General features: G+C 33.5%; 1 protein-coding gene and 1 non-coding gene across 3 annotated transcripts in view; both read left to right on the forward strand.

Annotated features, from left to right (window-relative positions):
• The window catches only part of CADM2 (cell adhesion molecule 2), a 1,096,781-nt gene that overhangs the window by 37,801 nt on the left and 1,033,412 nt on the right, over positions 1 to 25,568 (forward strand). The gene's annotated exons all lie outside the window — the stretch shown is intronic.
• Positions 7,130 to 7,236, forward strand: LOC126026607 (U6 spliceosomal RNA). The gene has a single exon (XR_007501831.1). It is a non-coding gene; the product is annotated as a U6 spliceosomal RNA (small nuclear RNA).

Here is a 25,568-nt window from a genome sequence, read left to right on the forward strand (position 1 = left end):
ATGTAAAATTTGATGTTTATTGTGATTTTATTTAAATTGAGTCCAATGGGTGAGTCTTCATATGAAAAAATATGGTTATATGAAACTGTAGCTGCAATCTTTTGTGGCTTAAATGATGTTATCTTTGTGCTACAAATGGCTACATATTTTGAAAAAAATCTGCTAAACTTAATGTCAAATCAGATTTGTCCATATAGTCCATAGAATTTTTACATACATTTTCTCCTTTGGACAATTCTCATTATTGATGACCTTTTTTTTTTTTTTTTTTGTTTTTTGTTTTTTGGGCCACACCCAATAACGCTCAGGGGTTACTCCTGGCTATGTGCTCAAAAGTTGCTCCTGGCTTGGGGGACCATATGGGACACCGGGGGATCGAACCGAGGTCCATCCAAGGCTAGCGCAGGCAAGGCAGGCACCTTACCTTTAGCGCCACCGCCCGGCCCCAATTATTGATGACCTTATTCTTTTTTTTTTTAATATGAGACAAAAGATGCAAAGAAAGAGGACACGGTAAAGTTACAGTGGAAGGACAATCACCTATAAACAGAATTCTCAGAAGTCCCCTTGCTTATATATTAACTTTGAACTTTCAGCCAAAGAACATTAAAAAAAATGAAACAGAACCCATGTACAATTACTTTGTCCCTCAAGTCCCCAGATTGTAATACATAATATTTCTTAGCAGCACACAAAGCAATGTAAAGCCATAAAACTTATGTAATTCCTTAAACATTGAAGGCAAAGTACATTTTTACACTTCCATGCACATGCCTATTAGTTTAAGTTAACCTCAAAAGTTTAAGTGAGTTGTTTTTCTTAAGGATTAGAGTCAAAGGAGAACAGTAAAAATGGTGTTAGAGTGACAATTATTGTTTGCATAGGCCCACCAAAATATGAGGGACATGGAAAGGAAAAGCCTTGGCCTAAATATAAGAGACCCTACCCATGAAGTTTGCTGGCATAAGACCAACTGTAGGCTCCAGGCAAACTAGTTTGTCCAATCCAAGTCATTGTCTGTAGTACCATTACACTTTTATTTTTCACACAGTCTCTGTGTTGGTATCATGTTTCTGTATTAAAGATCCTGGAATCTGCATATCCTACATTGCAGTCAGAACGGTCCTCTCGTTTCACCTGATGTCCTTATTCTTACATTAGTTTCTCACGATATTACCAGGATAACATTTTTTAAAATATGTAGTACTTAACTATGTCATTAATAATGACAATTAAAGTTAATGTATTCTGCAAATATCTTAGTAGCTGCATTTGTGTCTTATTAATGGCCAATCTGTCTTTATTTCATAATATCTAGATTATGAAAGTTTCCCTTTACATTCCTAGAGAATAAATGTGTGTGCTATATAATATTTTTGGCAGGGTATAACAAGTTACTACACGACAAGGCTCCCTAAGCCCTTCTCCTCTTTAGGGGCTCTAGGATCGATAATGTTAAGCTTAGTTTACAACCTATCCATTGTTGTAGCCCTCAATGAGTCTTCTGGTGCCATGTTTCACTACCTTCATGATCTCTTTGCATAGGACAGTTTCTCTGGGTAGTTGTTCAGATACAGGACCTACATTTTGGAAAAAGGGACATGGAAGGCAATGCCCATCAGCTTCCCTTTCAGCTCCAGGATCATATGGCTCACTGCCTTGGTATTCCCCACAACAGTGGGTTTGATGTGCTTGTTTGCCCCTCTGTGTTGCTTCCCAGAGGGGCCATCCAATGTCTTCTGGGTGACTGTGACTTCTTGAACTATGGTCATGAGCCTCTTCACAATGTCAAGTCTGTCAGGGGTCCAAGATGTTGGTGGTGCAAGGAAGCATTGCTGATAATCTTCAGGGAATAGTTGTACTGCTCATGGTTTACACCCATCACAAATATAGAGGCATCAGCAGAAGGATATAATGACCCTTTTGGAGCTGCTTTTTAGGTAAATGCCAGCCTTCTTCAGGGTCAATTAAAACCCAATGAATTCCATGATATACTGACCACGATTCTCAGCCCATTTGATGCTGTCAATGCCTCTCTCCTGGAAGTTAAAGATGGCCTTTCCATTGCTGAGCAACTTCTCATTTTTGGTTTTATTTGTGTCCTGACCTTGCTGTGGGTAGACTCATACTAAAACAGGTAGGCCTAGAAGTCATTGATGGCTACCTTTACCCAGATAATGTCAGCTTTGGTAACCATGTGTCTAATAGAGCCAAATATGTTCACTCCAAAATTCACTTTCTGTCAAGAATATGACTAGTGCTGCAAGAGAAGAGACAGTTTCAACCTCTTCTGGTGTTTAAGAGGGAAAAACAAAAAAAAATTTTTTTTCGTATACTTGCAGATGCATATTTAGCTAACATATATGATAAAGCTTTTTTATTTGTTTATTTCCAAATTGTAACAAAGTGAAATTCATAATAATTTTTGCTGTTTCATACAGCATTATGCCATATATCTTAATTTTTTCAACTGTAAAGTTCTTGAGTTGGATTTGATAGAACAAAATTCATAGTATTAATGTGAAAATTAGCTAAAATTATTTTTAATGCATATGATGTCTATTGCAAATCAAGGATTCTAAAATGTTAATTATTAAGATAAATGTTCCCCAACACATTTGTCATTTCTCTACTTACTTGTTCTCATTTTAATTAAAAGTAATCTTTTGGATCATACTCCACAATTCTCACAACTAACTTCTATTCTGTGCTCAGGGATAACTCCTGAAGAGTGCTTAGAAAATTATAGGCATTGTCATACATTCCCAAGGTGATTGTGTGCAAGACAAAAACCCTCTCTACTGGACTATTTCTCCAAACCTCTCCAAACCTGTTTTATTTTTGTTAATTTTGGTATGGGGGCCATACTTGATAATGGTCAGGACTGAGTCCATTATTCATCAGGGTTGTGTCTGTATTCAGGGATCTCAGTGGGATTATTATGGTGTCAGGGATAGAATTTAGGTTGCCTACATGCAATCCAGGCACTATATCTGCCATATGGATGGCAAGACATTAGTTTTTAAACTCACAAGATAGGAATTGAAGGAACTTTCTGCAATATTGTAAGCCATTTATCATAAACACATTGCAAACATTATATTCAATGGGGAAATAAAAAAGCCTTTTATCTAAGATCTGGCAAAAGGTTGTTCTGTCTCATCACTTTTATGCAATATAGTACTGGAATGATGCCATAGCAATTAGGCAAGAAAAGGGATATCAAGGTGGGATATCTAGATAAGAAAGTAAGAAATCAAGTGCTGACTGTTTGCAGATAACATGATACTGTAGCTATAAAATCCTAGAGTCTAAAAAGAGTTTCTAGAAACAACAGACAAATAGAAAAGTGGCTGGCTATCAAGTTAATGCATAAAAATTCATGACTTCGCACTATACAAATAATGAAAAAGAAGCAGAAATATATTAAAAATAATCCATTCACAATTGTTTCTCAGAGAATCAGATACATTGGAGTCAACTTAACTAATGATGTGATAGACCTATACACAGAAACTACAAAACTTCAATAAATAAAACAGGACACTACAAAGTAAAATATATACCCTGCTCATGTATTGGGAGGATTAAATTAATTGAAATTACAATATTTCCTAAAGCATTGTGAAGATCTAATACATTTGCTATAAATATACTCGTGACATTTTTCAAAGTAGTGATTCATGAAATTCATTTGCATCAATAAACATCCATGAATATTTCAAGTGTTATGAAAAAAAGACTGGAGGAATCACTTTCCCCAATTTTAAATTATATTATAAAACAGTAGTAATTAAAACAGCCTGGTATTGGTAGAAAGACAGATACTCAGATCAGTGGAATAGACTTGAGTATTCAGGGTTTGGCCCACAAATCTACAATCAATTAATTTTTGATAAAGGAGTAGAAAATAAAAAAGGGAGCAGTGAGCCACTTCAAAAAGCAGCACTGAGAAAGCTTGTCAACTGCATGCAAAATAGTGAACTGAGACCTCTCTTTCACACCATGCATAAAGGTTAAATCAAAACAGATTAAAAACCTTGAAATCAGATCTGAAACCATCAGGTACACAGAGAAAAATATAGGCAGACCACTACATGACATTGAAGCTAAAGTCACCCGCAAGGATGAACACCTCTGGCCAAGGAATTGGAAGCAAAGGTAAATAAATGTGACTGCATTAAAATGGAAAACTTCTTTACCCAAAAGGAAACAGTGATGAGGAAGCAAAGACTGTCCATGGAGTGGGAGAAACTATTCACCCCAAAGATATCACATAAGGGGTTAATATCTAAGATATAGAAGTCACAGATAGAACTTAACAAGGAAAAAAATGAAGATTTCATTCCATCTGAAAACTGGAAGAATAAATTAACAGCCATTTTCTCAAAGAAGAAATACAGATGGCTTAAAGGCAAATGAAAAAACTGTTCCACATCACTAATCATCATGGAAATGCTATCAAAACTCTAGTGAGATATCTTCTCTACAACATAGATTGACACACATCGCAAAGAACAAGAACAACCAGTTGTGGTGTGGATGTGGGGAGAAAGGGACTCTCATTTAGTGCTGATGGGAATGTAGAATGGTCTAGCTTTTTTAGAAAACAATATGGATATTCCTTATAAAACTAGAAATTGAACTTTCATATGATCCAATAGTATATAACTCTTAGGAATATACATTAATAAACCAAATACATCATATGGAAAAACTCTTGCATCCCTATGTTCACTGCAACACTATTTACAATAGCCAAAATATGGGTACAAACCAAGTGCTAGGGTTCAGAGGAAGAAGCTGTTCTAAAGCTGGCTAAAGAAGCTGTGGTACATGTACACAATGGAAACTATACGTGGTTAGTAAAAGTGAAGTCATGAAATTTTCTTATACGTGGATGGATGGAAATTATTATGCTGAGTAAAATGAGCCAGAGGCAGATGGATCAATAAAAAACAATTCCACTCATTTGTGGGATATAAGAAAGATGAAAGCTAGTATGGTAATAATATCCAGAGACAATAGAGATGAGGAACAGGAGGATCAGTTCATAGTAGGAAGCTTGTCACAAATAGTGGGCCTGTGCATTTATGGTAGGGAAGGTGACACCTATGACAAAAAAGTTGGAACTGATTAATATGGAAAAAAGCAAATTCTTGTAATTGGATAAAATAATATGCATGATACATTCCCCTTCATTAATGGTAGTGCAAATTATAGTGTCAAAAGAGTAAAATAAAAGAAGAGAGAGAAAATGAAATAGTGAGAGAAAAATTAAATATTTATATCAAAAGATAAATGTCTGTCAAGAGATAATCTGAGGAGAGTGTTACAGGGAAACTGAGGACATTGGTGGTGGGAAATGTGCACTGGTGAATGGTGATGTACATTGTATGACTAAAACTCAGTCATGAAAAGGTTTGTAATCATGGTGTCTAAATAATGTAATAAAAATGAAAAAGAAATATAAAATTTAATGGAAGAAGGAGGGAGAGAGTGGAATTGAGGAAAGGAAGGAACAAAGGAAAGGAAAGACAGAAGCATTTACCACTTAATATAAGAGAACTAAATTAAAAATAAAATTTAATGGATATCAGAGATCCTTTTGAGGACAAATGATAAATATTTAAATATATTTAATTCACTGAATATTGTATATTCTGACAATATTCTACTAAAAAAGCTTTTAATATTTAATGATTTCATTTTAAATAAAACATAATATGATAGGGATATCAAGCATATAATTTATATTCATTAATAGAACATTTTTGCAAATGAGTTCCCGTGTAAATTAAACAAAAATTACATTCATAATATATTTAAATGATCATAAAAGCAATTTGAATTTTTTGTCTGTCATGTAATTAGACAAAACAGTTTTAAATGATTTCTACATTATTTTTATTTGAATACTTTATCAAGTATGGTTTTCTACATGCATTTTCTTTCAAAGCATTTTATACTTATTCTTAAAAAATTACCCAAAGTAATGTATTTATGTTATTTCAATTTTAAACTATAAAATTTTATTTTAAAAATGGAAGTGCAATATTTCTCCATTTTCTGGGTTAACAAATCAACATATGATTTTAATGGACTTATTACTTTTAGTATCAGAATGACTGCCATTTGCTATTAAATGACAGGGAAACTATACTTTGTTCTTGTATTAAAATTAGATTTATGGAGCCTGAACGATAGCACAGCTATAGGGCGTTTGCCTTGCAAGCGGCTGATCCGGGATGGACTTCGGTCTGATCCCCAGGTTCCCATATGGTCCCCCTAGCCAGGAGCGATTTCTGAGCACTTAGTCAGGAGTAACCCCTGAGCATCACTGGGTGTGGCCCAAAAACAAAACAAACAAAAAAAATCAGATTTATGAAACCAAATTACATTTTAAAAGCAGGCCCTGAAATCTAGTACATATAAGATGCTTGCCTTTCAAATAGTTGGCCCACGTTCAATCTCAATCATTGCATATGGGCCTTAAATATTGTTTGGAGTTGTCCTTGAGCAGTAAGCTTTGAGCACCACTGGATGTGGCCACCAAACAGACAATTATTGTGCATATTTGTTTTATTAAAATGACGAAATTAGAAACAAAGTCTATAGTTTTCATTTATTGTATCATTCTTATTTCTAACGTTTCCAGCATGCTTCTTGGACCAGAGCTGTAGTACAGTGGTAAGGCGTTTGCCTTGCACATGGCTGATCCAGGATGGACCTCGGCTCAACTCCTGGTGTCCCTCAATCCCTGGCTGGTTCCCCCAGCCAGGAGTGATTTCTGAGCGCATAGCCAGGATTAACTCCTGAGCGTCAATGAGTATGGCCCAAAACAAAACAAAACAAAAAAAAAGAAAAGCCAGTGACATTATATGTTAATAATTAATTTGCATAACCTTACAGATTTTGAAGAGCATTTTCTTATATAAGATCAAAAGGTAAGATTATTGGTAAGTGTTTTTTAATAATCTTTTTCATTTTGGGGAAATAATACTTAGATAAGCATAAAGGTTTAACAATCTTTACAAAATTCAAGTTTACTAAAGGCAAAAAATAATCCATTTAAAGACAAGTTTTACTGACTGTGACTGTAAATGGATGAGTAAAGGTGTGGCTTCACGTGCTCGCTTCGGCAGCACATATACTAAAATTGGAACAATACAGAGAAGATTAGCATGGCCCCTGCGCAAGGATGACACGCAAATTCGTGAAGCGTTCCATATTTAAAAAAAAAAAAGTGTGGCTTCACTATTTTGTAAACTTCGTTTCTATTTTATTTTTTTTTTAGCTCTCTATACTTACTTTCTCCTTGGCTCTCTAGTGTTTCAAATCTTTATAGATATCTTCACAGTTCTCTTTTATGACTAAGAAATTATAAACTTATATGGAGATCTATATTTTGCTATAGTACACATCAGGCCATCAGCCATTTTAGGATACCAAAGTACATATAAAACTGTCTTAGAAATGAGCTGGGAAACAATTGTGAAAGAGTTAAGTATATTTTTGTATTTGTAATCCCTCATGTCATGAGAAAATTTTCAAAAATCAGTCATATACCCAGGGCCACAATAATAGTCTAAGATTTAGACATATTCATAGGATTTAAATTTTATGAAATGCTTTTAGAAATCATTCTTTAGAGAAACACATTTTTACTATAATACTTTTCTCTTTGATACCTGGATTAAATAATATATATTGGGATTTGGCGAGGTGGTATTTAGACTACTTCTAGGATTTGTTCAGGGTCAATCCTAGTGGTGAAAAGGGAACTCTCTGAAGCAGGGTATATAGAATAGGCGTCACAAGGGAACACCTTAGCCCCTGAATTGAATCTTTGGTCATTGTACCTCAAATCATATTGAAAGGGAATAGCAATCAATAAGATTAACTTTGCTATAAGGACCAGAGATTTGTTACAAAAGTAACTCAATTAAGGTTAACACTTAATTTTGTTAAAAAAATTTTGTTAAAAAATCACTAGTAATTAATATTTGAAAACCGGCAAAAAGGGCAACAATTCCATTCATCATTTTAAGAGAGTGGATATATGAATATGTCATGGATGAAGGAAGTAACCTTCATACTCCTATTATTATTATATCTCTGAATTCAAGATGACTTCTATATATTGGTGGTTGGATGTTGTCCTTGATATATAGATTTAGTTATCTTGGTCATGTTGAACTCTTTTTATTGTTACTTACAAGTAAGAGTAGCCTAAAATAAACTACTTTTCTTTAGTTACATTTTGGAGGAAAAATATGAATTTGTACATAAAAATGAAGAAGTATCGCTAATACAAACTGGTTCAATATTTATTTTTTATGGACCTCTTTCTTACCACAGGAGAAATAAAAATTTGGAAACTCCTAAAAGAAAGGGGACTTGTGGGATTGGCGTTGTGGTGCTAGAGGTAAGGTGCTGCCTTGCCTGCGCTAGCCTAGGACGGACCTAGGTTCGATCCCCCGGCGTCCCATATGGTCCCCCAAGTCAGGTGTGATTTCTGGCTCATAGCCAGGAGTAACTCGTGAGCGTCACCGGGTGTGGCCCAAAAACAAAAAAAAAGGGGGGGTACTTGTAACTAAATGATACTTAAGTATTTTTATTTTGATTATCTACCATTGTCCTTATACATATATATGTATATATATATATATACACACAATTTTCTGTGTTCTCTTATATGTATATATTTATATATGTGTATATATATAGTTTCTGAGAAGTAATTGATATTTTGATTCATGCTGGTATGATTGAGTTATAAAATTTTGATGCATGCTGGTATGGTTGAGTTATAAAATATAAGATTTTACAAGATGCTATTGTCTATGAAATCATATAACAGTTTCTGAATAAATGAATGTCTGGAAGGAGGGATTTGAGAAGTGATTGCAGGAACTGGGGAAAAATGTGATGTTATTGTTAAGATAAAGCAGCTGTTAGGCTAGTTATGACAATTTGTATCAGTTTTTGTTTTTGTTTGATTGTTTTTTTTTGTTTATATTGTTATTGTGGGGGGTCATACCCAGCAGTAGGAAAAGACCATATTAGGTGCTCAGGGCTTATTTATAGCTAGCTTGAGTGATCTCCTGGGGTGCATTGCCCTGCAAGATAAACACCCTTCCCTCACTAGCCCCTTAATCAGCTTTAAGTAATAAATGCTGCCTTACATACTGTCAGTCTGTAAATCATTAGTAAAGAAGGAAGAGCAGAAAGTCATTAAGGTTTGTGTTTGCCGCAGAAAACACCTTGTTTCAACTACTTAACGTGAAAAATATGAAAGATATATAAGAACAATCTGCACCCCCCACACACACACCACCCTTTTCAGATATTTTCTAAAAGCAGTTAGGTTGCTTTATTTTTAGCTCATCCCATGCTTGGTAGCCTCAGGGACCATAATGCCATTGCTGGTGACCCTTATTTCCTGCCATTATCTGTAAATGCATCTAATATGACACTAAATATTAATGTTGTAATAGGAATTGCAACACAAAAGTAACAAAATTAAGGTTAAAACACTTTTCTTTTGTTACAATGGTATTTCATTAGTGACACGCCCACCGAATAGTACCTATTCTTTGAAATTGTTATACTTGTTCAAAAGCTTGCAAATTAGTGTAAACTCAGGACTTGCAGAACATCCTTTCAGCATTATAAGACTCTAGAAAATGTGAATAGGATGTTTCAGTTGTTAGGTAATTTTCCAGATGCCTTTTTTGGGGGCTCAGATAATTCAAATGGCTTCCTTTCAACACTTCAGGCTTGTCATGTACACTATATTAGAGTGTATAACATTTTTGAAGGAATTTGGCTCAGACGTTGCTTTTCCACTTTAACACTCTAAGTTTGAAGACTGCCTGCCAAAATCAGTATAAATATATTATAATAAATATATTTTCACAATTTTCCATGTTCTCTTACTTTACATGTCAATATTACTCTAAGAGTCGTTTCATTTGTAAGGATAGGGAACATTGATTCATATGTGGTATTTATTCTGATGTGTCCATATTTAAAATTCATATTTCACTGAAGATTTATTTGAAAATAAGTAACTCAGAAGTTACATTTTCTTACGTTTCAATCATTTTATATAATTAAAAGAGAGTTAACACAGGGGTTCAGGCACTTTCCTCGTATATATCAAGTTCAGTTTGAATCCAACATGGCATATATTTCTGCAACTTCCCCATGAATGAGCCCTGAACACAGAGCCAGAGGTGAGCCCTGAATGCTGCCTGATGCTGCCCATTGTACAAACAAAAATTTAGAAATTTCTTTTGTGATTTTTAAAGGTTGATTTTTGGGAGCGTAATTATAATGATGCTACATGTATCATCATATCCTGGCCCTTTTAAAATTAATCATTATTTTTAGATATTATATGTTAGCTAAGTTGGAGTACATAATTGTCAATAGAGTCATTCACAAATATTCATCTCTTTTTGGCTTTAAAACATACTGTATTGACAAGTATAACAAAGCAAAAGAATCTAATTTTTCTGAGAAGCAGATGATACGATGATTAGTCATGTCCTATAACAGCGCTCTGTCACTGAAGACTACAAATTTCAACTAATATTACTTAAAACTGAATATTAATCAGGATGGCTAACAAATAATGTTCATATAAATTAAGAAGGAAGTACAAAGAACCTACAAATGACTCAGTCCACCAACTTTGATTGTGATTGTATATGATTCTTGGATAATGTTGTCATTTTCAAATTAACAATAAGCAAATTTCATACCCAATTCAATACTACTTGAAATTTTTGTAGCTTAAATATCTAGTAGAAATAAACGGGCTTTGTTTTGAGACTATGTTGGTCTGAATCCTAGTCATGTGTAACCTTTGCAAACTTGTTTATTTTTCTAAACTTCAATTTCTTTGTCTACTAAAAGAGATAATACATATCCCAGATAATCATTAGAGAATATGCATAGTGCATGTCAAAGTGCTTGTTCTATACAAAGTCAATATTGCTTCACTTTTATTTGCAATTGACAGTCTTTGATTGTACTTCTGGGATTTTATTTTTACAACTGGCTTTTAAGCATGTAAGGCATTATAGATTATTTTTGTTAGAAGTGGCTGCAAGTTCAGATAGGTTGAGGACAAATGTCTGATTAATTAATAATTCTCAATGCCTGTTGAAAGTAAATGTCTTTTATTCTATAATGAAATTTATGATTTTTTTCTTTTTTCACGGGCTAATTAAGAGATAAGTACTCATGTTTGTTGGTTCCAAGAAAGAAAAATGAAAAATGCCTAAAACTACAATAACAAAAGAAACTATACTTTTGCTAAAAATTTTGCTAGAATTTTATACAGGAGTTTTCAGCTCCAGCCAAACCTGACATTTCCACTTTCCCTGCCCTAATCTCTGCTGGTTTTTTTCATTTACATTTTGTGCTCTGGATGTCGTATAAGATATTAGTAACACTAAATTTATTTATATTAGTTAGTATCCTATATGTTTGAAAATGATCTTTTATTCAAAATATAAATTGAGCATATATGTTTCATTAAAATAGGTCACTGTCAAATAGCAGGTTTTCTATGTTAAAAATTTTGACTATTAAAATGCTAAACTAATTAATGCTTATTTTACTTCTTTAATGCTTAAAGGATGGCTATTAGGAAACAATGATAAAACTCCAAATATTATCTGATAATTTCATATATTTTCTATTTAACCCTATATTTAATGTACTAAAGTAACTATATTAAACTATATGATATTTCTTTTTTTCTTTTTTCTTTTTGGTATATGGTTTTTGGGCCACATCCAGTGACGCTGAGGGGTTACTACTGGCTCTATGCTAAGAAATCACTCCTGGTTTGGAGGACCTTATGGGACACCAGGGGATGAAACCATGGTTTGTCATGCAAGGCAAAAGCCCTGCTGCTTGAGCCACTGCTCTAGTCCCAAAACTATATGATGTTTCATCAACTATTTTATACTTATTTAATTAGACTATAAGAACATTCTTATTTTGGTAGTGCATTTATTTCTTTATATATATATATTTTTTTTTTCGGCTTTTCGGGCCACACCTGTTTGATGCTCAGGGGTTACTCCTGGATATGCGCTCAGAAATTGCTCCTGGCTTGGGGGAACCTTATGGGACGCAGGGGGATCGAACCACGGTCCTTCCTTGGCTAGCGCTTGCAAGGTAGACACCTTACCTCTAGCGCCCACCTCGCCAGCCCATATTTTTAATTTTATTTTAACTAAGTTTCTCACTTAAGGTCTATAATGCTAAAATTAATACTCTGATAATTAAAATCAGACTGCGTTATTTACCCTTACCTTTCATATTTTATGTTTTGTATAAAATGCATAATACCACTAATTTTATTTTCACTTTAAACAGGAAAATTAGAATATAACCTACTTTTTAGTTCTCACCGTCTTTAAAATTGACAAGGTAATTAAAATTATTATGAGTATAAATACTTTAATGATACCCATTTGTTCAGTTTCCCTCAGTAAGCTTGAATGAACCTACAACGCTAAACAACTTCTCCCAAATAAGTAAATTGAAAAGTAAAGAACATCGGTGGTAAAGATTTGTTTCATGAAAATGTTTTTGTTTATTTTGTTTCTGTTTTTATTTTCTTTGTGGGACCACATCCATCAATGATCAGACTTAGTTCTGGCTCTACGATGAGGTATTTCTGGTGGTGCTAGGGGACCCTCTGAGATGCCTGGGTCAGCTGTATGCAAGGGAAACAAGCATCCTACCCACTATACTATCTCTCCTGGTCTATGGAATGTTTATATGTCTTTTATTTGAAAGACATTGAAAACATATTAGCTTTTCTCAACTATTTCATCTTGTGTCTTCAGTAGGAAGTCTTGTTGTGACATTATTTGCATCATTTACACATCTTTCTCATATTTATGTAATGAAGCTATGTCCTAAAATCATATTTCTTTTGTTTTCTTTTTCTTTTTTTTTATGGCCACACCCCGTGATGCTCAGGGGTTACTCCTGGCTATGTGCTCAGAAATTGCTTCTGGCTTGGAGGACCATATAGGATGGCCAGGGATCGAACTACAGTCCATCCTAGGTTAGTGTATGCAAGGCAAATGCTCTACCACTTGCGTCACTGTTCCAGGTCCCAATGATTTTAAATGCTATAAAACATGGTTTTAGGGGCCGGAGAGATAGCATAGAGGTAGGGCATTTGCCTTGCATGCAGAAGAATGGTGATTCAAATCCCAGCATCCCATGTAGTCCTGGAGGCTGCCAGGAGCGATTTCTGAGCTTAGAACCAGGAATAACCCCTGAGCGCTGCTGGGTGTGACCCAAAAACCTAAACCAAAACAAAAACAAAAACATGGTTATAAATAAATGCTAAGAAAAATGTCAACATTAATATATTGACATAGAAAAAGATACACCAATAATATCTTCTCTTAGGTAATCACGAATGAATTACTTTGCGTTCACTTATTTGATAATACTCCAGGTAAAAGTAAAGACTAATACTACTTTCTTTTTTTTTTTTTTTTTTTTGTTTATTTTTGGTTCACACACGGCATCGCTCAGGGGTTACTCCTGGCTCTAAGCTCAGAAATCACTCCTGGCAGGTTCGGGGGACCATATGGGACGCCGGGATTTGAACCGATGACTTTCTGCATGAAAGGCAAACACCTTACCCTCCATGCTATATCTCCAGCCCCTAATACTACTTTCAATGTAGAAAGCTGTTGGCCCCTAATACTACTTTCAATGTAGAAAGCTGTTGTTGGTTACTAATGAGGGAAGGTTTTTTGAAATTCAGTCCTTTGTTATTCTAATGAGTCTCATGTTATCTGACTGGGTAGCTAATTTTTCTCAATATACATTACACACAGCTATTTTTATTGCTTTTGTTGGGTTCTGTGTTTCCACAAATATCCTCTCTTTTCTTTATTTTTAAATCAACATTTTCTTTATTATTGATAGAAAAAGCAGTATGTAAATTTTATAAATTTAATTAAGCTATACTTTTTATCATAAGCTATTTTCTGAAAGTCTGGTAATCAAATGAATAAAATGATTTGTGATGTCTGGTCATATAGCATGGCATTTCAAAAATTTATCTTTTTTATCATAATATATAAATTTGAAGATAATTTTACATTTCTATATTAAACTCAAATACAATTGTGCTGCCAGATTTAAAATATTAAAGATGTTTTCTGGAATCAGTAATTTATATTCAATTTTAGAGTTCTTGCCTCAATTACTTATTATATGAATGAATGATAACATTGAACAATAAGGGACATACACTGAGGAAGAAATCTCAAACTATTGAGCACAGCACAAACTGTTAGATTTTCTTTTTTCAACAGTATATTTGAACCAAAGTGTGGTTTTGACTAGCTTTCAGTTCTGTATTTCAAGTTTCAAAATTTGAAATTTTGAGAATGACAGCTAATACTAACAATTGTTTAATAAGTATTTAGATTCCACAATCCAAGAAAGCTTTCTATCTTTTAAAAAGTTTGTCTTTGAGGTTTCTAGGAACAGACCAGGGGCAGTACATGTTTTCCTTTGTGAACAGAGGCAGACAGCCAAAGGCTCAGATTGCTGATCTCAATTTGGCACTAATCAATAGCCACCTGGTTGACTGATAGTTATAGCTTTGACTGTACAGAAGTCAATGCCACAAAAAAAATTATATGTTGCCTTTTCTTTTTTACAACATTTTTTCTAGATAGTACTTGATCTAGAAAGTACCCTGAGATTTTGCTACATAATGTAGCTGTGAAGACAAGATATAGAAACTAAGCATTTCAAGGATTTCCATCACAGAGCAAAAAATGTTTTTCTAAATAGATTTGCATTTTTCACTATTTTTTTATGATTTGGTAAGAATCCTTAGCCATAGGATGTTTATTTGTGAAGCTAAAATTGCCTTAGTTTTTGTTTCTTTTTCAATTGTAAATATTTTCTTGAGAGTTTATATATCCAGTATTAGCCTTTAGTGGTGAAATACAGTGTTGTCTTTGTTACTTATAGTAATTGTATTATATAAAGTTTCTGGGAACACTCATTCAGAAAATTGGCAAAGATAAAAGAAACCTTGTTCTTGGAAAAATATTGGTTAGAAATTTGTAAGTCTCTGATCACAACAATTTTTCAATAGATAAATACATAATATTGGTTATGTGTGTATCTGTGTTTCTGTTTAATATATTTTGATAACTTCCTAACTTTAACCTCATGGTCAATTATAGCACTACACTATAACTTTTGACGGATCAATGCTCACATATATTTTCCTTAAGACATCATAGACTTCTTGTTCTAGAAATAGAATCAAGACATCAGCACTATGCTTGAGGCCATTTTAAAGGATTAAATTATAAAATATTGCACAAAACTTAGATAATAGGACATTATAAACACATTGAACGTGCCTCTTGAATAGACTATGTATACTAAAATCAAGGCCATAATTATGTCTTTTTCTAATTCTGCTGGGAATGTATCCATTAGATACCAATGTTTTGTTGCTCTGCATATATCTAAATTAAATAAATTCCCAAATCTTTGTGAATATTAGTTTAAGGTTACAAATAAATTTTAGTAAGCAGGGAAATTTGCTTCCTACAGAATCTGCGAAAAAATGAGATTTACTATACTATTTACTGATAACCAGACTTATATTGAAGAATGTTTCCATGATGACTGTGGGAATTGCTCTTAGGATATAATTATAAGATTTTTAAGTTTGAAGTGAACTTGAAATTCAACTAGATTAAACTAACATAGGAACATTTTTCTTTAAAAGTTCATAAGTAATGATAATAACTCCTGGCTTTTTTAATAATACCAATATCATTTCCTTCTAAAATAAGCCAAAAATAGATAAATATAGAATGATATTATTGAATGTGGCATTTATAAAACTGGATGAAGAAATGCAATGGTTTACATGGGAGCTATCTTGAACATTCTTGGCCCCCGAGTATAGTAAGGAGAAGGAAATAAATTGAGTGGAGGAAAAGAAACACAACTATGAAAGGATGGGATCCAGGGACTAAGAGATCTCAGGTGTATTGGTGGTGTTAAAAAAGGGGCAGAACTAAATATCCAAGCCAAAGTCAACAAAATGAAATCAGGAGACCCAAACTTTAACAATCAAAACTTAAAATGGCCCTGTTGTCCTGGCAAGCTGGGAGCCAGGCTGTGGTGTGGGATACACTCTGGGTACATTGGTGTGGAGAAAAGTCAACACTAGTGGTAAGATTGAACTTGAAATCCTTCTATGTGTATGTGTAACTGAAACCCTTCTATGAAGAACTTTGTAAATCACAATGGTTTTAATAAAATAGTTTAAAAATTATTTTCATCTTTAAGTCTAAAGTCAATAAGATATTTTCTTTTTCATATATAAGAATCTTCCAGGACTCAGGAGATTGTTTAAAGGATTGGATCTAATACTTTGCAGGTGGAAGTTCAGAAGTTTGACCCCAACACTACATTATCTCTAGAGCACACTTGGGAACAAGGAGTTGCCTGACCTGAGCATTGCTGGGTTTGTCTTAGAAAACAAGTTCAGTCAGCAACATTGCTAATAGCATTTTTATTTTCTTGAGAATTATTTTAAGATGGCTTCCTAAATACTTGATTTCTATATCTTTCAAGTTATAAAATTTAATAAATAATGAATAAGTTGGCCTTAAGTATCAAGTTCAAAACATTTATATGTTGATTAACTAGATCTCTGTTTAACAATCTATAAATATGCATACATATAGCATATGTTTTTTCCATTTTTCTTTGTTTTGTTAAAATATCAAGTATATACTTAAGACAGATAGTCTTGTACCCATAAAAGCCCCAGGGTGAATTTACCATCAGGACACAAAGTAGATGACATAAGTGATTATATTTAATCTTAACAAAGTATTAGCTATATGATTGTGCTATATTTTACCATTAATATACGTTCTTTAACCTCTGCTCATGAAATTGAGTATTTTTATAATCAGAATCATCTTAACCTAGATAATTTAATCTGTCCTCAGAGTTTTAAATTTTAATGGGGAAATTTAGATGGATCAAAAAATAACTCTGGGGTGGGAGCTAAATTACAGCAGTGATTCACTTGCCTTGTTCGATCCACCAAACCCCAGATGCTCCCCCAAGCCTGCCAGGAGTGATTTCTGAGTACTGAACCAGGAGTAAGCCCTAAGCACCAAGTGCTATGACCACCAAATAAACATACAATAAATAAATAAATAAATAAATAAATAAATAAATAAATAAATAAATAAAATGAAAGGGAAAAATACTTTCTAAGCTGATCTATTTTGATTACCAAGGTTGTTCCATTTTACGTTCCTGTTTTTTCTGTGTGTGTATATATTTCTTCTATTACTTTAAACTTATTCAGAATGCATTTTAGATAGTTCTTTAGTTCATATAAATGTATTCTGCCTGTTTAATTATTTAATAATTTTATTTTTATTCTAAACAATTGTATCTGTATCTTTATATATCTATATATAAATATACAACCTGTTTATGTATCTCTCTTGACACATAAAGCTTACTTTAAACCAAATATGTGAAGTTCTTTGGTGTTTTCTTAAGATAATAATAAGCAGTTTCAAAGATTAAGAAGGCACTACTGTGTTTACTGAGAGCTGGTCACATGTTTCTATGTATCTTGTCCAATTTCTTTTTATTTTGGGAGGGGGTGTTTGTGTCACAGATTGGAGCTCAGGGATTGGTTTTGTATTTAGTAGTTAGCCATGGTCTTATTTCGCACAACATTTGTGATGCATTAGAGAAGGGTACTAACTGCATATAAAGCAATTGCCTTACTTCCAAAAATATCACTCTGTGTCTTCATATTTCTTCAGATAAAATATATCAATTTCCATACAGTGTAAAGATAAATATAATAAAGATAAATATAAAGTAATAATATAAATATAATAAAGATAAATAAATTCACTAATCAGTGTGATCCAATACTTGAGAGTAACTTCTAGAAGGAAGTGTTAATTTTGCTAGCTTGACAGAAGAAAAATATTGCGTATATTAAAGCACTAATGCTCCCAAGATATTTGAACTGTTCTTACTTTACAATTTATTTTATGTAAAATTAAATATATATATCCTTTTTTCCATTGTTTTAGTTTAGTTCTAAAGAACAAAGGTGAGTGACTTTTAAAAAGTAGACATTTATTTTCAATCTGGGTTACTGAGAAGTCCAAGTTTCAGGCATTTGCAAGTTTTCTATCCAGTTGAAAGCCATATCTCTAACTCAGACACAGTACTGTCATCTACTCATCATCAACAGGAAGAGTTCAAGGAAGGGGAAGCAGCTGTCTGAGGTGTCTTTTCTAAGGCCACTAACTTCTTTCAGTAGGGCTCTATCCTGGTAACCTAATCACCTCCTTCCTATTCTCTACCTGAAAGTTCCACTTAATGAAAATTAGATGACAGCACAAATTTATGGGGCCATACCATTCAGCCTAGGGCACTCTCACTCCTTGACATAAACAGCCCAATATCAAACACTTAATTGCCTTCACATATCCAATTTGTATATTTAGAAACAGAATATGTTTATTCATTAGGTAAACCAACTCTTTTTTGGGGGGATAGTGGGAATACACACCCAACAGAGCTCAGGGTTAACTCCAGGCACTCTGCTTAGGGACGACTCCTGGTAGTGCTCAGGGCACCATATGTGGTGCAGAGACTGGAATTAGAGCAAGCTGCATGCAAGGCAAGTAAGAGTTCGGGCCCAACTCTTACTTTGAATAGGTCACAGTCAGCATTGCTGAAGCAATGGACACCCTCCTAGAGCTCTTGCCCAGTGATACTGAACTGAAAGCTTGGTCCTGGTTGTGCAATGCTTAATCTAGAGGTGATGAGGGACACCAGGGTACATTCTGCAATGCAGGATGGAGGGGCAGTCAATACCTTGCATTCTATTTAGGATCTTCCATAGTCTATACATGTATTCCTAACATTTATTCCATCTCTGTGGCCTCTTGCAACAAAATTCAACTTGTATATCACAGATTTTATTGTTAGGGTCATAAATCATTTTTCCTTATAAGTTGCTCTATTCAATAATTAAATCAATCCAATTTAACCTGTTTGTTTTTTGTTTTACATATACTATAGAGTAGTATATTCTTTCCAATTCATTTTTCTGTGCTCATTTTCATCTGTCTTGAAAAAAATGTCTTTGCTCTAGACTTTCCTCAGAGATATTTCTCTTTTACTCAGGCAGCATTTTATGTTTTGCTAAAAGTTGCACCTCCTGTGGTGCCCTGTTATATTCTTTTCTGTTAGTGAGTGACAGAGGAGAAGAATTTCCTAGTCTCTTGATCTTGTTAAAGTCGATGTTACAAAGATCAGAATGAATCAGTTTCCCTCTACTGCCCATCACAATCAGAAGCATATTGTAAAAGAATACAGATTCATTCAAAAAAGCTTAGGTTGACCAATTTTCACATATCTTTTTAAAGAAATGCTGTGTTTCTAGAAATATTGGTTAGAGAACAATTTGTTAAATATGTACTTTCCATTTTTTGTTTCTGCTTTTTGTTTTTTACTACTTTGATTTTATACAACCTAACAGTATTCAGCATGTTAAAGTTGAAAATGATTATGTACAGACTCATTTCTTAGAACAGCTAAAATATTTTTACCTGGCTTTCCTTTGATGAAATATTTTTGTGATAAACATGTATAAGTTACTTGAAATATTAAAGGAGGAAAAAAACAGTTTTCTTGTTTTCATTAAAATTTTTCCTAAGCTCCATTTTTCATTCTTCTCAGTTCATTGGTACAGAATGGCATGATTTCTAAGCATTAAAGAGAAAACTTTTAGAGCTGGAAATAATGTGTAAAGCTAGGAAAGTGACTGAAAGCATTAAAAAATATGGGATGACTAAGATAGGAATTTCACCATTTTTGGTAAAAGATACAGATCAGACAGCAAAATGAAATCTATTTTTGGAAATAAAGTCTTTTGTTGCAATCTCTTAAGCCCTTGGAGTTAGCAAGTTTTATTATTATCAGTCTGCTACACATATAATGGTTTTCATGATTTTTTTCCATTATATACATTCAGAACGTTGGCAGTAAGAAGACTCCCAGAGAATCCTTTGGTGTTCTGTTATACATATAGCTCTTATCTTACTGCTGAAACTTCATAAAGAAAATATGATGATTGAAATCCCAATTTTAGGCTTTAATCCTAATAGCAAGATGAAAATGCATGCATTTCCAACTTTATTGGATACCATATGACCTTGAAATAGTTTAATTTACCTTTGTATGTATGTTTCCTCATCTGTAAAATATAGATAATAAACTAATTTGAATGTGTAAGCTGTAATTATATCTTCTAAGTTGTAAAGGCAGAAGAATTATCTGGTTAACCACATTAATTATATTTGCAGTTTAGATAAAATATGTTTATTTTTGGATCATAAACTTTTAAACAAACTATTAAGTTTCCAGTTGTCTTTCTTCCAAGAAATAGTGTTGTGGTAATATGGTTATTAACTAACATTGATTATTGACTGTTTGTAATATAATTAAGTGAGGACATTTTTCCTCTTGCTGGCTATTTTTTCTATTCAAATTATTTCAATTGTTGCCCAAACCTTTTTGAGTTCTGGTTAGAGAAAAGAGGCTTTTGTTAATTAGCACAAATATCATCAAAATGCTTTTTTCTCATTAACCACATTCTTTCTCAAATTATTTTTTACTAGGCTCTTGAGTCTCACTAAAGCAGGACCAGGACTGTGTTCATTCAATATTCAAGAATGAATGATTTTACTTTAAGCAGCTAGAAACAGTAAATAAAAATAAAATAATGGTTTTATCTTGAAGAAACACCTTTATAATAAGTTGTTGATATAAAAATAATCATAATGTAAGGTTATTCTGCATAAGGAGGGTAAAAACTAGTGATTTGGGGACACAAATAAAAGGCCTAATAAAGATTGGTGTTGGGCTACATTTAGAAAATATTCTTGATAGGAACTGAGTTTCCTTATATAGCTGGCAGGTCTTAATAAATTGATAAAGGAAAGAAAGAGAAGTCTACTTGGTGACCCTGAAACAGGAGGGGAATTTCATATAGACACTTTATTTATTAATTGGAAGATTGGATGTATGTTACATCTAGAATGAAGTTTCCTGAATACTTGGTTTTTATTTTAGAAGCCATGGAATAGTATTTATACAGTTTAAGTAGTGGTGAAACCGAACCAACTTTACAACACTTTTCAAAATTTTCTTTGACAGTACTTTGGAGGATTAACTAAAGGTTGGTTAAAACTGATATCTGAAGGGCCAAAGATATAGTACAGAGATTAAGTGCTTGCCTTTTACACATGGCTGGTCTTGGGTTTGATCCCCAGCACCACATATGTTTGCCTGAGCACAGCCAAGTGCACCTGTGCACTGATCCGTGTGTAATCTCTGAATATCACTGAGTGTGACCTCTAAACAAAAGCAAAGAAAAAAAAGACTGCTATCTGGAAAAAGAAACAAAATGTAATGACTTGATCTGTTTAAGTTGAAATTACTGGCTCACTGCTGAAATTTCTATTATGAGCTCAGAAGATGCCACTTTATGTAGCTGTGTTGTAAACTTATATAATGGAAACTCAGCTATCAACAAAATTTTAACTTAGTATCTCATGGTGATTTAATATAAAAAGAAGCCAATCTAATACATCTTAGCAGTGGTGAATTTATAGTTCCTGAAGTTAAAATCTGGACTATTTGTACTTCCTATTCCTTTGCTAAATAAGGTGAAGTAGAACTTCTGAGCAGAGAACTTTTGGTTTAGAAGTGAATGACCATCTATTCCTTAAGGGACCTTTAAATAAGTATTTTGGGCTTCTAGGCCTGCCTTTGTTGCAACAACTTAACACTGCAGAACCACAGGCAATATGTAAATATATGGAATTTTTCCCAATTAAACTTTATGCATAAAAGAAATTCTGGCTGGTAATGGCTTAAAGAGTGGGTAGTAGAATTAAAACTCAATACACTGAAGAGAGAAGACACTGCTAACTGCATACACTAAAAAACTAGATTTTTATTCACAGTATTAGTTTACAGCATAATCCTAGTTTCCTAAACAAGGACTCTGTACTCCTGATAGGGTTGCCTAACAACGTGTTGCAAAGAAAGAAATTGACAGAAATATAAAGTTTTTGATCAAATATAGGTTCAGAATAAAATATATTGGGTGATGAGAGGGAATGTGGGTTTGTGATGGAATTCACTAAGAGAATTAGAGTTACCAGAAAATTGTGCAAAAGAGATGTGATGCGTGTTAGTGAGAAACAAAGTGGACTTACTCTAGTAAGGAACTAGTCTCAAGTTTTATATGGGCTCTGTACAGGATGTCTATGGATAAGTCCTAAAAATCAGACTGAATGTCAAAGAATGACAGATATTGTTAGAAGTATTGCTGGTGGGCCCGGAGAGATAACACAACGGTGTTTGCCTTGCAAGCAGCCGATCCAGGACCTAAGGTGGTTAGTTTGAATCCCGGTGTCCCATATGGTCCCCCGTGCTTGCCAGGAGCTATTTCTGAGCAGACAGCCAGGAGTAACCGCTGAGAACCGTTGGGTGTGGCCCAAAAACAAAAACAAAAACAAAAACAAAAGAAGAAGTATTGCTGATGTGTTGCTTTCTTTCTTCCACCATTAGTATCCTACTGAGAAGTATTCTGTCCAACGTCTGAATCTCATGGGAGCAGAAACATGTTTAGATATTTTGTAGAGTCAATTGAAAGCTATTTCCATATTGCAGTTACCTGGTTTATATGGTTTGTATCTGCTGGTTCTCCTTGTGCCCTCTAGTATCTAAATGGAGCTCTCACTATACAGTATTCACCAATAAATTATAATGAACCTTTTGTCTTTTGGGCAGTTCTAGCTTATGCTACATTACTCAGATGCAAAAGGCCATGAGTTAAAAATGTTTAAAAAGGCCCACCATGGGTCACAAAGAAGAAAACTAGACTATATGGTAGATAAATAAGGACAAATCTGGACACTTTCTTTATCATCAAGTTATGAAATCCTGATGATGAATCTTTATTATTGTTTGTGAATATGAAATTTAGAGACTGCCTAACACAGGATGATCCTACGATCCAATAAAACATTACTATTTATGTGAAACATGATATGTATTCATTTGATTTGGTCTTGCATATGAACAATACTGTTATTTTCCTAAAGTTCTTGATATAATTGTACTCTTTATTTTTCTGTTATTAGCTTTTGGTGGCTTAGCAGCAAGGTTTTAATTTTTAGACTTTAAATAAGGTACAATAATCATGACTTTATCATTCAGTTCTTTTAAAAGTGTTTTAAATAAATAGATGTTTAATATCAACTCCAACTGCAGTTGTATAAATAAATATCAGAGAGAATGTTCTACTACTTCTAGATATGTATATATGTATATATTAGGTATGTATGTGCACATACACATATATGCATATGTATGTATATATACATGTATATATATATATACAACTATACATATATAGTTGCAAACAGTCATAGGAAAAGAAATGCTTTTCCAACTCTACAAAAACAGATGCAAACAATGCAGCATAGCTGGATAGCTGTGAAATCGAAGCAGCAAGCAGATCAGCCTTGCGTGCAGCTTTAAGCAATACTCTTTGCTTAAAAACAAACTTAGGGTTGACTCTGAGCCCAAAAGAGTTATGTACAGAAACAGGCTTTTGAAAAAGAGGCTGAAGATTATAATCAAAGGACATATTTTGTGTCTACCCAGTAAGGAACGTACTTTGGGAACCATATTGCTTTTTGAGCCATGCAATGTTAGATCACATTCACTGTCAGAGAGATTGCAAACCTGGAGGAACACATCAAAAGAGTTCCTTTTCTCTTCGTATCTTATGAAAAAACAAAACTAAAGATAAGGCTGAGGATGTTTTTCTCTTTGAATCATAATGAAATGCACTGTTTATTATAGTTTTGAAGAAAATATAAAATTACTAAAATCTTATCTTTCAGGAGTCAAATTCTATACATCTGACTCTAGGTAGAACTTCATGATCAATCCTAAAAACATAATTTAGAATTGGAAAACATAGCTTATTTTCTTAAAAATTTTATGAAACTTTGTATAGGATAGAAATTTTATTTTTTGATTGCTAAATAATAATTAATATATACATATAGTAAGAATGTGTGCATCTAAAAATAAATGTACATATAGTTTTCATATGTTTGCATAATCATAATTCCCCATGTATAGTAAATTATTAAAGTGAAATATGTTAATACTTAATTATTGGCTTTCAAAGATCGTGGAATTTAAAGCTCTCTGAGGGACTACTTTACATGGAAATTTGGTATTTTGAATTTATACTAAAATAATGTGTAGTAATAGAAATAAATAGGTGAAGATTCCTGAACACAAATACCTTAAAAGGGCCAATATATGTTTAAGCAATTCTGTAGTTTGATATTGGGGCACATTCTTTTTGTTGCAGAGAGAAAGATGGAAAAATAGTTGGTTCCCTGTATCACTTAGAACCCTAAGGATTTTGATGCTTATCAAGTAACTCAATGTTGAGTAAAATGACAATTTTATGTTCAGAAAACACCTGTGATTAGAACTACACAAAAGACAACCCAGAGTCAGTCACTGATCTAGAGGCTTTGTAAGAAGACCTAAGGGATGGGCCGGAGTGGTGGGACAAGCGATAGGGTAATGCCTTGCATGAGCTAACCTAGGACAAACTGTGGTTCCATCACCTAGAGTCCCATATGGTCCCCCAAGCCAGGAGCGATTTCTGAGTGCACGGCCTGGAGGAACCCTTGAGCACCACCGGGTGTTGCTCAAAACCAAAAAACAAACAAACAAACAACGACCTAATGGGAATGCAGGTTTTCTGGGAATGTGGAAATAACCTTGACTTTTCAGGAGATTTCAGAGTGGATAAATATTCAAATAGAACTGCAGGATAACTAGATGTCTGGCAAGAATCAATGCCCTTGAAGGCAGCTGTTTCAGACACCTAAAATGCTTCCTTTGGTTCATGTTAAATGTGTTTGCAGAACATAAATGCCGAAATTTAGTTTTCAGATAATAAAATAAAGAACAGGGCTCTTTAATTACTAGTAAGGTGTTCATGTGTAAATATCTTTATTATTTTGTGTGCATTAAAAGGTGCTTAATTTATTATGTGTTAAAGGGTAATTCATTGTGAAAACAGATATATGAAAGCAGAACATATCTCTTTTTATTTCCAGTCAGATATGTTTTTGTTGGATGTTGATATATGCATCCAGTTTTAAATCAATTGGTATTGAATTACCTTCACATTCAACATTTATTATTTGTGACTTGGATGCTAGTTTTCAGGATATTCCTTGTTAGACTTCACAGTGATCCTTTTTATCTTTTTCCACTTGACAAGGTTATATACATCACCAAATATTGTTAAGGGTCTGTTTTACATTATATTAGTGAGTATAAATATATGAGATGTC

This window comes from Suncus etruscus, chromosome 13, assembly GCF_024139225.1.
Source record: "Suncus etruscus isolate mSunEtr1 chromosome 13, mSunEtr1.pri.cur, whole genome shotgun sequence".
Lineage (NCBI taxonomy): Eukaryota > Metazoa > Chordata > Mammalia > Eulipotyphla > Soricidae > Suncus > Suncus etruscus.